Source organism: Theropithecus gelada, chromosome 7b (genome assembly GCF_003255815.1).
Source record: "Theropithecus gelada isolate Dixy chromosome 7b, Tgel_1.0, whole genome shotgun sequence".
Lineage (NCBI taxonomy): Eukaryota > Metazoa > Chordata > Mammalia > Primates > Cercopithecidae > Theropithecus > Theropithecus gelada.
Window position 1 is genome coordinate 4,081,253 of NC_037675.1, and position 10,979 is coordinate 4,092,231.

The 10,979-nt window shown below is 50.6% G+C and overlaps 1 pseudogene; it reads left to right on the top strand.

Moving 5' to 3' along the window:
• The window catches only part of LOC112629148, a 185,610-nt pseudogene extending 175,354 nt beyond the window's left edge, over positions 1–10,256 (top strand).
• The last annotated feature ends 723 nt before the right edge of the window (positions 10,257–10,979 follow it).

The following is a 10,979-nucleotide window of genomic DNA, read 5'->3' on the forward strand; positions in this document are numbered from 1 at the left end:
ATAGTACAGTATGTGTGCAGTTACTATTTAGTCAAGGCAAACGAAGTGTGAGAAATCCTAAAACAATAGTACCTATAGGATAACATGCTATCTCCGCCCAGAGAAGGAAAGCAACTGGTGCACTCGTCAAGTTATGTTGTAAACAGTACTGGCTTACATTGTGTCCCTCCCTGACAATCCCTTCCCACCTGTCAACCAACCTCCTTCCCCACAATCACACACACACAACCATACAACCAGGAAGGGAAGCCATCGAGCGAGTATTGTGAATCCTAAACTGGCTCTATAGTTTTAAAGGGGAACGCCTGTGCCTGAAGAAAATTTGTCTTTAGCTTCATCAGGTGAAGAAAATTGGTTTTATAACACAAGGCCCACCAAACCAGAAAAGCCCAGGAACGCTTCTCCACACGACTCACTTAGCATGAGAAATCACTCACAGCAAACTGACATACACAGTTATTTCTCAAATTTTTCTTTTTCATTTAGCAGACGGTAAAGGAACACAACTGAAGTTAACAGTAAATGACACTCTGGCTATTTTGTTCATTTGTCAATATGAATGACAGACATTTAAGCTAGTTCCATCTGGAGAACTGAAACAGAATCATGTTCATATAATAAGCCACACAAATTATTCAGTGGAATACGTGCACCCAAAACTGGACCAGACTTGTACTTAATGCAGCCTGCAAATCCCCAAGAGTCCACGACGGAATACAAGAACAGTAACACTGGTTTCTTAACTGATCTTAGCTCCTTCACAAACTTGCCAATAATGACCTTTCAAGAACTGCACCATTTGTCCTCATCTGGGCAATCCAATGGTTTAGAAAAACTGAATAAACTGCTTCTTCGAAAAATAAAACAATGCGGGGGGTGGGGGGCAAGTAGTAACAAAAAAAAAAAAGGCACACTGATTTTTACTCTACTGAAGCAATCAACTCTCCAAATACCTTCATTACTGAGTGTCAGCAAAGAATGAACACCAAAATACCGCTCAATCCAACTTCCATCGTGAATTCCTGAGTTCACAGTAGGAGCATTAAATGTGACGGTATCACTCTGCTATAAGAACTACTTCCAAAACAAACCTATCTACCCCCTTTCTTGATTTTAAAAAAGAGAGAAAGAGGAGAGAAAGAAAGTTTGTTTGAGGGTTTTTGCTTTTTTCAATTTCACATACCGGTTTGCCTTTACAAAAAAAAAAAAAAAAGATTAGTCTCAAAGTATAGCTGCAAATTGGACCAACCGCACAGGTCTCCTGGGTCATTCGACTCGGAGCGGCGGGGTTTCAGCCGGGCCGCGTCCCGGAGAAGCAGCGGAGACCCCAGCAGGCGGGCGCCGTCGGACACGTTTACCGTCCGCGTCGGCCCCGGGGAGCCGCTCCTCCGCGCCCGCAGCACTTGTTCAGGGCGCGGACTCCACAGGGCGGCCGCCGGCCCCAGGGGAGGAGTGAGCCCGCCCCAGCAGCGCCAACCAGGAGACCCGGGGAAGGGTTCCGGGCCATCCGTGGCGGGCGCGCCCCCCACCCGGAAAGCGGCGACGGCCCCAAGTTGGGCTGCGGAGTGTGAGGCGCGCTGAGCCCCAAGCAGCCAACGCGGGAGAAGGGTGATGCGCAGAGAGGAGGGGTCCGCAAAGCTGAGGTCCCCGTGCCGCCCCGCTACCCGTCCGTCTCGCCTGCCCCGGAAGCCCCGTGCAGCTGCCGACCCTCCTCCGGGGCCCGCCCCACCTAGCGGCCGCAGGGGACGGGCCGCGCTCCGCACCCCCACCCCGCCTCAAATTACAAAACTTGCCCCAACTCCGCCAACTAAGTTGCGCTCTCACAGTGACGCTCCCGGGGCTCCTCCGCCGGCCGAGACAGCTCCTCACCTTCGCCGCGCAGAAAAACAATAGGCGGCCGCTCCCCCCGCAACGGCGGCGGTGGCTAAACAGGCGGCGACCGAGGCGAGCAACGGGCACGGCAGTCTCCGCCGAACCCAAGCGCTTCGCCGCTGCGGCTCCGGCTCCGCGCCGGCCCTGCACACAGCCCCGCCTGCGCACCAGCTACAAGCTGCCCCGGGGTGGGCGGGGCACGCAGGAGGGCGGTAACGCCTGCGAGTCCTCCCGTGAGTACACGCGGAGCAAGGGCTGCGAGCTAGGATTGCACGGCAGAGCTGCCCATCCCGCTCCACGAGACCAATAGTAAGGCACCTGGGCGGGGCACTCAGGTTGCTAAGGGAGGCTGAGGTTGCCCGCAGCTGCTGCTTCGTGGCAAAGTGATCAAATTAGAGTGGCTGGCAGAGGCTGCTCTGGGAAATGCCCACCCACGGTCTCCTCTCCGCCCTGTCTCCAGAAACCGCCCTTTCTCTGTGTGCCGGTGGTTACCTGAGCTGCAGCACTTAACCACATAGAGGAGAAATGATTTACTCCTCTATTCCCGCACTTCAACTCAGGAAGTGAGGTTTAGTCTTCTGTGTGCACAGCCTAGGACAGTCTAAGGTATTAGGTATTAAACAAGTGTTGGATGGATGCACGGCGCTATAGCGGAATCACAATTGTGACAGTGCATTCCGTGAACTTTTGGCTACTCGATCACCACAAAGTCATTCCGTGTTCGAGCTGCAAATGACCTCAGAAATCATCTCGTTGCTTTGAGAAACAAAATGTGGTCCGTGTACCAACGGTGGCCGAGGAGAATATATTAGTTGATACACAAAGATACTTCTTTTTTCAAATAGTTAAGTGTTTTAGTGCGCATTAGGAGGGAAATGCCTATCACGTCAAACCATTGTTTCATTAATGGTATTTCTTAGGTCAAATAAAAAGTGGCCAAAAATAAGTATATTTCAAGAAAAATGTTAAGTAAAAATTGAGACACTTTATATGCAGTTCAAGAACGTGCAAAAAATAGGATTTAGTCATTAACCTTATGAGAGTAGGAGTTACTTATGTCCTTTTTCTCTCCCCCATCACTTAGCATTTAGCCTTACTTTACAAGGGGCTTGTATTTATTTTAAACTGATAAAGGGCTTTGAGTGCTCATTAAATGGAAAGCATTGTGTCTTTATTTAATGATTTATTTAGAGACCGAGTCTTATTCTGTTGCTCAGGCTGAAATACAGTGGCACAATTTGGCTCACTGCAACCTCCTCCTCCCTGGTTCGAGCGATTCCCCTGCCTCAGCCTCCCAAGTGACTGGGATTACAGGTGTCTGCCACCATGCCCAGCTAGTTTTTGTATTTTTAGTAGAGACAGGGTTTCATGATGTTGGCCAGCTGGTCTTGAACTCCTGAGCTCAGGTGATCCACCCGCCTCAGTCTCCCAAAGTGCTGGAATTACAGGCAATAATCATCACGCCTGGCTTGGTTTTTATCCCAAAGGCTCAGGTTCATGCAATACAAATCCTTACATGTGAGAAAACTCAGCTGCAGACAGCACTGTACTACACCCAGCATGCTGCCAGGCAGTTTGAAGGTGGGAATCTGGGCACCCCATCATCCTTCAACTTGACACTTTGACAGGCCTTTAGGGGAAGTCCTTTGGGCCCCATCTCAACCTCTCATTCCAGAAGAGGCTGAGGATCTGACCAGCCGCCTGCAGTATTTCCCACAGCGTGTGGGAGAGTTGGAGAGGGAGCAGAAGAAGGCAAATAGGGTGAGTCAACCGTCTAACCATACCCTGGCAGCCCGGCTTTCCAGATGGAGGAGTGAGCCTAAAGGTCCCTTCTGCAGGAAGGCATGTCCCACCCAGAAGGCAGCATGGGCCATTTCTCACTGCTTTTGTGTGTGGTCATTAGAGGCAGCCTAGGGCTGTGTTGGCTGCTGTGGGTGAGTTGGGGAGCACTGAGGGGAGCAAGTACTGGACATGGAGCTTGGAGGCCAAATGCCTGCCCTGCCCTTACCTGACTGTGGCATTGACCAAGTCCTAGGTGGGGGTTAGGATACTTGTACCAAGAAGATACAGAAGAGTATCTTTAGTATGTTACCATTTGTGTAGACAGTGGGAACACATGTGTGTGTGTGTCTGTGTGTGTGTGTTAGTGTGTGTGTGTGTGTACTATGAAACTATACATAAAACATGTCTGCAAGGATTCGTAAAAAACTCAGGAGAGAGGAACAGGGTGGCAGGGAGATATTTCCCTTCTGTATTTTCTGAGTTTTGGGCTATGCAAATGTACTCTTCAAAAAGTGAACACAAGATTATCCCCCTTTCTATCTGTGCCCCCACCCCCCAGCTGTTAAAGGTGGAAAGCATCCAGGTTCTTGGCATCTTAAACAAAGAATTGGACAAAACGCACAAAGCAAGGAAGGAATGAAGGGATTTATTGAAAATGAAAGCACACTCCACAGTATGGGAGCGCGCCCGAGCACAGGGGCTCAAGGACCCCGTTACCAAATTTTGGAGGGTTTAATGACCCCCCTAGAGGATTCCATTGGTTACTTCAGGTACGCCCTATGTAACTGGAGAGGATGAAGTAAAGTTACAAAGTCATTTACGCATATGCCCTATGGAGAGGATATTTCCTGTTATAGCTGAAGTGTGAACTGGCCTTATGTTCCCTGCCTCCAGACCCTATTTTCCTGCCTCACAGTGAAAACAGGGGCATGGACAATCAGAAATACCTGGATGTTTAGATCCCAGCTCTGTCTGAGTGACCTTGGGCAAGCACTTAACCTCTAATACCCCATGTTTTTCATCTACACAATAGAGGTGATAATAGTAACTGTCTCCTATGGTGGTTGTGAGGATTAAATGGCGTTGTTAGCATGATGCCTGGTGAAGCACTCAATAAAGGTTCAAACAGGGGTAGTTATAATGGTAAGAATGATAGCAATATTCTCTGATCTCTCTGGGCCTCTGCTAGCCAGCTATAAATTCGATCTCTTTCTGTGTCCCTTCCACCCTTACTGAGTTCTTTGAGAAACAAATGAGACCACGGGCTTGGAAATGCCTTAAAAATATGTCAGGCATGATTGAGAGTGATGAAGTGTTGCTGTGGAATAGTCACTGTAGCTGTCTTCCTGGTCGGCCAGTTGCTCCTCTGCCTGCTGTATCCTGACNTTTTTTTTTTTTTTTTTTTTTTTTTTTGAGACGGAGTCTCGCTCTGTAGCCCAGGCTGGAGTGCAGTGGCCGGATCTCAGCTCACTGCAAGCTCCGCCTCCCGGGTTCACGCCATTCTCCGGCCTCAGCCTCCCAAGTAGCTGGGACTACAGGCGCTGCCACCTCGCCCGGCTATTTTTTTGTATTTCTTAGTAGAGATGGGGTTTCACCGTGTTAGCCAGGATGGTCTCGATCTCCTGACCTCGTGATCCGCCCATCTCGGCCTCCCAAAGTGCTGGGATTACAGGCTTGAGCCACCGCGCCCGGCCCTCGATCTCTTTCTGTGTCCCTTCCACCCTTACTGAGGTCTTTGAGAAACAAATGAGACCACGGGCTTGGAAATGCCTTAAAAATATGTCAGGCATGATTGAGAGTGATGAAGTGTTGCTTTGGAATAGTCACTGTAGCTGTCTTCCTGGTTGGCCAGCTGCTCCTCTGCCTGCTGTATCCTGACTTCACCTTTCTGTATTTGCAGGACAACAACCAGTTAAGCAGAGACAGAGATGCCCTCAGGCTGCAGTTAGACAAGAACACGTAGGATGGGGGAAGGTGGAATGGGAGGTCTGGGGCCCTTAGCATGGGTAGCGTGGGCGAGGTGGGAGGGGTGCAGGTGAGTATGGTGAGGTGGTTGTACAGGTTTGCATGTGTGCACCGCTAGCTCTAGTGCCATCTGTGCCCCAACTCATGCTATAGACTTGGGCAACTCATGTCTTCTCTCTGGCCTGTCACCTGTGACATTTGATTCCTGGGGTCCCTTCCAGTGCCACAGTTCTGTGGTTGTGGGGCAAGGGTAGAGGGTTGTTCACCAAAGCAATCCTTTCTATTTTTCGTTAATTCCTTTCTCTGCTGCCATTGGCTATAGCAACAGCAATAAGGAGCTGAAGCAGGAGAACTCAGCTTAGGCAGAGCAGCTTGTAGTCATACTGATCCACAAGGCAGCGATGCAGCATGACTTGGAGGAGCTGAAAAACAAACTGGAGACCGCCAACCTCACACTTCAGCAGGTAGACGTGGAAGGAAGATGATCCTAGGTGGCCAGGAGTAGGTGAGGACCAGTGACAGCCCTTCCTAACTTCTGTGTCCTTTCTCACAGGTGATGGAGTGGGTGCAGTATCTGCAAATGGAGACAGACCAGTATGCCGAGTATCTCCATGGAGAGCACGCCATATGGTGGCAGAGGATGCAGATGTCAGAGCAGGTGAGGACCACTGACAGCCCTTTCTAACTGCTGTGCTCATTCTTGCAGGTGATGGAGTCACTTAAACAACTCCAGCTAGAGAGAGATGAATATGCTCAACATATAAAAGGAGAGAGGGCCCGGTGGCAGGAAAGGATGTGGAAAATGTCAGAGGAGGTGAGACCTGACCCTTCAGCCCCCCACCTTAAATAGGTCACTGGATCTTTCTGGGCATCTGTAAAATGGGAATAGTACAACCAGAGGTACTCATGGGTCTGGGCTTTGTGGAGGTAGGAGCAGAGAGGGAGATGGTAGCCTGTCCAGCCACCAGTCCATCTCTCCAGGGCCCTTTCCCCTGTGCTTCGGACAGGTTTGCACATTGAAGGAGGAGAAGTAGTGTGAGTGCATCAAGTACAGAAGCTGGAGACACGCTTGGCTGAACTGAAGAACCAGATGGGTGAGCTGGGGTTGGGGTGACCTGGAAGCAGGACCGGCATCAGAGGGCTGTAGGGGTGGCTTAGAATGCCCCAGGGAGGTGGGTGCATGGAAGGGCTTTGAGGCAGAGGGAAAGAGGTCAGTGCCAGGAGACAGCAAGTCTTGTCATCTCCATGAGCCTCAGTGTCCCCATCAGCAAAGAAGGAGGAGTGCCAGTTGTCAGCCACCCACAGTGCTTTCTGTCTGAAAGTGGCTTGGAAGATTGACTACCATCCGGGTGCGAGGAATCATTAGCAGGGAGGCCAAGTGTGGGAAGCCTGAGAGGAGTTGTGGACCAAGAGGAGGGTGTTTTGTTTTGTTCTTTTTTGAGAATCCAGAGGCACTTATTGTCTGCTTCCTTGTTCAGCCGAATCCCCATGCCTGGAGTCCCCAGCAGGGCCCTGAGAGCTGGAGCAGCAGCTACAAGCCGAGGCTGAGCACCTGCAGAAGGAGCTGGAGAGTCCGGCAGGACAACTCCAAGCTCAGGTGGAAGACAATCAGGGCTTGCGTCAGCTGAATTGGGAGCAGGAGAGGCTGCAGGAGCAGGAGGAGAAGCTGCTGGAGTGGAAGGCCAAGCTCTGGGAGGAGCAGGCGGAGGTGCACAGGCAAACCTTCCAGAATAACCGCACCACCATCAGGTGCAGGCAATCCTTCCAGAATGACCGCACCACCATCAGCTGCACGCTCTCCCAGAACCACAAGCTGAAGGAGCAGCTGACTGAGAATGAAGGAGATGGTAACCCCTTCCCCATCAAAGAAGGGCTGGGAGGCAGGCACCAGCCTCTGGGGAACGGAGGTGCGAGGCCAGAGATAGCTCCAGCCTAGGGGACAGGTGACCGCAGCACCCTCCAGGGCAGTGCTGTAACTGTTTCTTGCTTCCTGCCCTCTGAATTTTAGAGGTGGGTAGCCCTGGGCTCCTCCCAGGTCTGAACATCATTATCCCAGCTAGAGGCATGGAGTTCCCCAATCACAGGGAAAGAGACAATGGTATAAGAGGCTCCTTAGATTGAAACTGAATTCCAGCCTCAGCTCCACTGCTCACCATTGAACTACCTTGCATCTCCAAATCTCGGTTTCTTTAACTTCAAAACGAAGTTAGCATTTTCCTTGCAGAGGTGCTGAGGATTAAATGAGATAATACGTGGAAACATTAGGCATGTAGTGCACTTAGCAGATGGTGTTTGGCTCCCTCTGCTTTTCCACCAGTCTGTGGCCTACAGTTTAAATGGTAGGAAAAAGGGTGTGAGATTTGAGGCTGGGGAAGGAGGCAAGACAATGGATGCAGTCACTTAGGCCTGGAGCAAGGGGCCAGGAGCCTGGGCAGGCAACAGCCCCACAGTGCCCTCGCTACCCTACTTATGGGCCCAGAATCTAGAAGCCAGCCACCAGCTTCAGGTGGAGTTGAAGAGCCAAGAGGCTCAGACTCTGCAGTGGCAGCCAGACCAGTACCTGGGTCACCTGCAGCAGTATGTGGCCGCCTATCAGCAGCTGACCTCTGAGAAGAAGGTGCTGCACAGATAGTTACTGCTGCAGACCCAGCTCATGGATCGGCTGCAGCAACAGGAAGCTCAGGGCAAAACAGTGGCCAAGATGGTCTGCCAAGAGTTTCAGGAGACCCAGATGAGGGAGTTACTGAGGGCTGGGCCCTGAGGGGGACAACCTGGCAATCTCCGTGCCTTCTCACCCTCTTTCCTGGCCCCTTAGGAGCACCTGGAAGCTGCCAGCCAGCAGAACCAGCAGCTACAGGCCCAGTTGAGCCTCGTGGCTCTCCCTGGGGAAGATACAGAAGACCACTCAGAGGAAGAGGAGAGAGCCCCAGGAGGAAGCGGGGACTGCTGGCAGTGTAGGAGTGAGGAGTTGGAAGAGACCTTTAGAACAGCTGGTCATTATGCTTACCAGGTGTCTGCACTAAGTTCGACATTGATATGGTGACCTCCCAGGAGCAGGGGGGCCACCAGGTTGCCTGAGGATGGGTAGACTGGTCCAGATCAGAAAGGGAGCAGGTCAGAACTCCCGCACTGATGGCTAGTGGGACTGTGCCTGGGCAACACACTGAGACCTTGGCTCTTAAAAAAAAAAAAAAAGAATGAAAATAAAGAACACCTGCTCATTCCCCTCTGGGAAGGGGCTGGCCCACAGTTACACAGTGAGGGTGGGGACAAGGGTGGGCCACAGTACCTCCCTTTTTGGGTTGTCTGAGGACCCCTCTGAACACCCCCACCCCTTACAGGAGATGGACTGGGCAGGGAGGAGGAGGAGAGGGATGAAGAGGAGGAGGGGGGAAGGAAAAGGGGAGGAGGAAGGGGGGAGAAGGAGGGGAGGAAGAGGAGGGGGAAGGAAGAGGAGGAGCAGCCGCCTTGGCCCATGCTGAGCATTCTGGAGGACCTGGAGAGCTGGGCAGCCATGATGAGCCTGACTCCAGCTGCCCCACCTTTGCCGCCTTCCACTGTGGTCCCTCCCAGACCCCCTTATGCTCTTAGTTTCCTGCCTTCTGGTTTCTCTGGAACCTCATGCCTTCCCTGGGAGCCAGTAGTCAGACATCATTTTACCTGTGACCCACAGGTGCGCCCTCTGAGGCCCCAAAGGGAGGGCTCCTCTCCTGCTCCCTGCCCCGTTTGTCCTGTGTATCCACCTACAAGAATGCGCACATCTTGCCTGCGGGTGGCCTTTTTAAACTCGGCTTTAGCCAGTGCCAAGGAAGAGCAGCAGACACAGTCACATGGGCAGCTGAAGGGGTAAAGGGTACACTGCCAGTGCGTGGCTCACCCGGTGACCTTGGCTCAGAAGGAACCAGAGGTGGCAGCCCCAACTCCAAGAACTGGGGGGCGATTCTGCGTGTGGGGAGAACACTGGGCTTTCACCATGTTGGCCAGACTGGTCTTGAACTCCTGACCTCAAGTGATTCACTCTCCTCAGCCTCCCAAAGTGCTGGGGTTACAGGCCTGAGCCACCACGCACATTCCAATGAAGACCTTTTTAAAATTTGCAGTTCAGATTCTGGAAAATTTGAGCTACAAATTAACAAGAGTTGATGCTTCACATGAATGTTGTCAGATTCATCTTTTAATAAACAATGTTTACATTTTTATTTAATGTCATTCATCTTCCTATAGGGTATGGTCAGTGGATTTGCAGGTGGAGAAGATGAAATTTATAATGTTTATGACCAAGCCTGGAGAGGTGGTAAAGATATGGCCCAGAGTATTTATAGGTCCAGTAAAAATCTAGACAAGGACATGTTTGGTGATGACCTAGAAGCCAGAATAAAGACCAACAGGTATCAAGCCGTACAACTCTGTTTCAGTGTTTACACCAGAGAAAACAAAGTAGTTCATAGTCTTTTCTCTTGTTTCCTAGATTTGTTCCCGACAAGTTTTCTGGTTCAGACCACAGGCAGAGAGGCCGAGAGGATGAGAAGGACCAGTTCAGTTTGAGGAAGATCCTTTTGGTTTGGACAAGTTTTTGGAAGAAGCCAGACAGCTTGGTGGCTCTCAAAGACCCTCAGCAGCAGCCCCACAGAACATGAGCATGAAGGGAAGAAGAGGAGGAAGGAGTAGACACACATCTCTTCAAAGCAAATGAACTGTGATTATCCATAACCCTAATGATGCAAGTGCTATGGGGCAACACTTTGTGAGTGGTCGGGATACAAACCAGATCTGGATGCTACTTTCTATTATTGGAGAAGGTGGGAGTAGGGAGAGGGTGGGGATAGAAAATTCTACTTTGAATTATTTGGATTTTTAAAGAGTGGCTTTTATTTGTGCTCTCCCACCTTTCAGCATTCATAGAACATGCTGGCCCACATCCACAATCAAGACCACTGCCTTTTGCGTGACACGTAGTTCGCGTTAATATTTTGTGTAAGAACAGCTGCTTATGAGTCAAGTCGCCCCAACCGCAGTGAGGTGGAGAATGTTCACATGTTGGAACTGTCCTGCCAAATAAATGTGGCCCCTGTTGCGCTGTGTTTTAATTTGGAGTGGGGAAAAGAAGCTCTTGCTTTGTTTCAAATAAAAACCTTTAGACAAAATTCTCGGTTATGTTTCCTTTATGTAATAGGCTGGCACAGTCTCAGAAATCTTCCTCTTCATCAGATGTTTGCAAAACTTTAAGCCTTTGAGCTTGAACCTGGAGGCGAAAAAAATAAGCACTGTAAGGAAAGAAAGGCAATGTCTGCAAAAATATTCGATCTGAAAATCACCTTTTTATGAGGGAGTCAGTAAAAAGAACTCAGGCAGTTTTTATG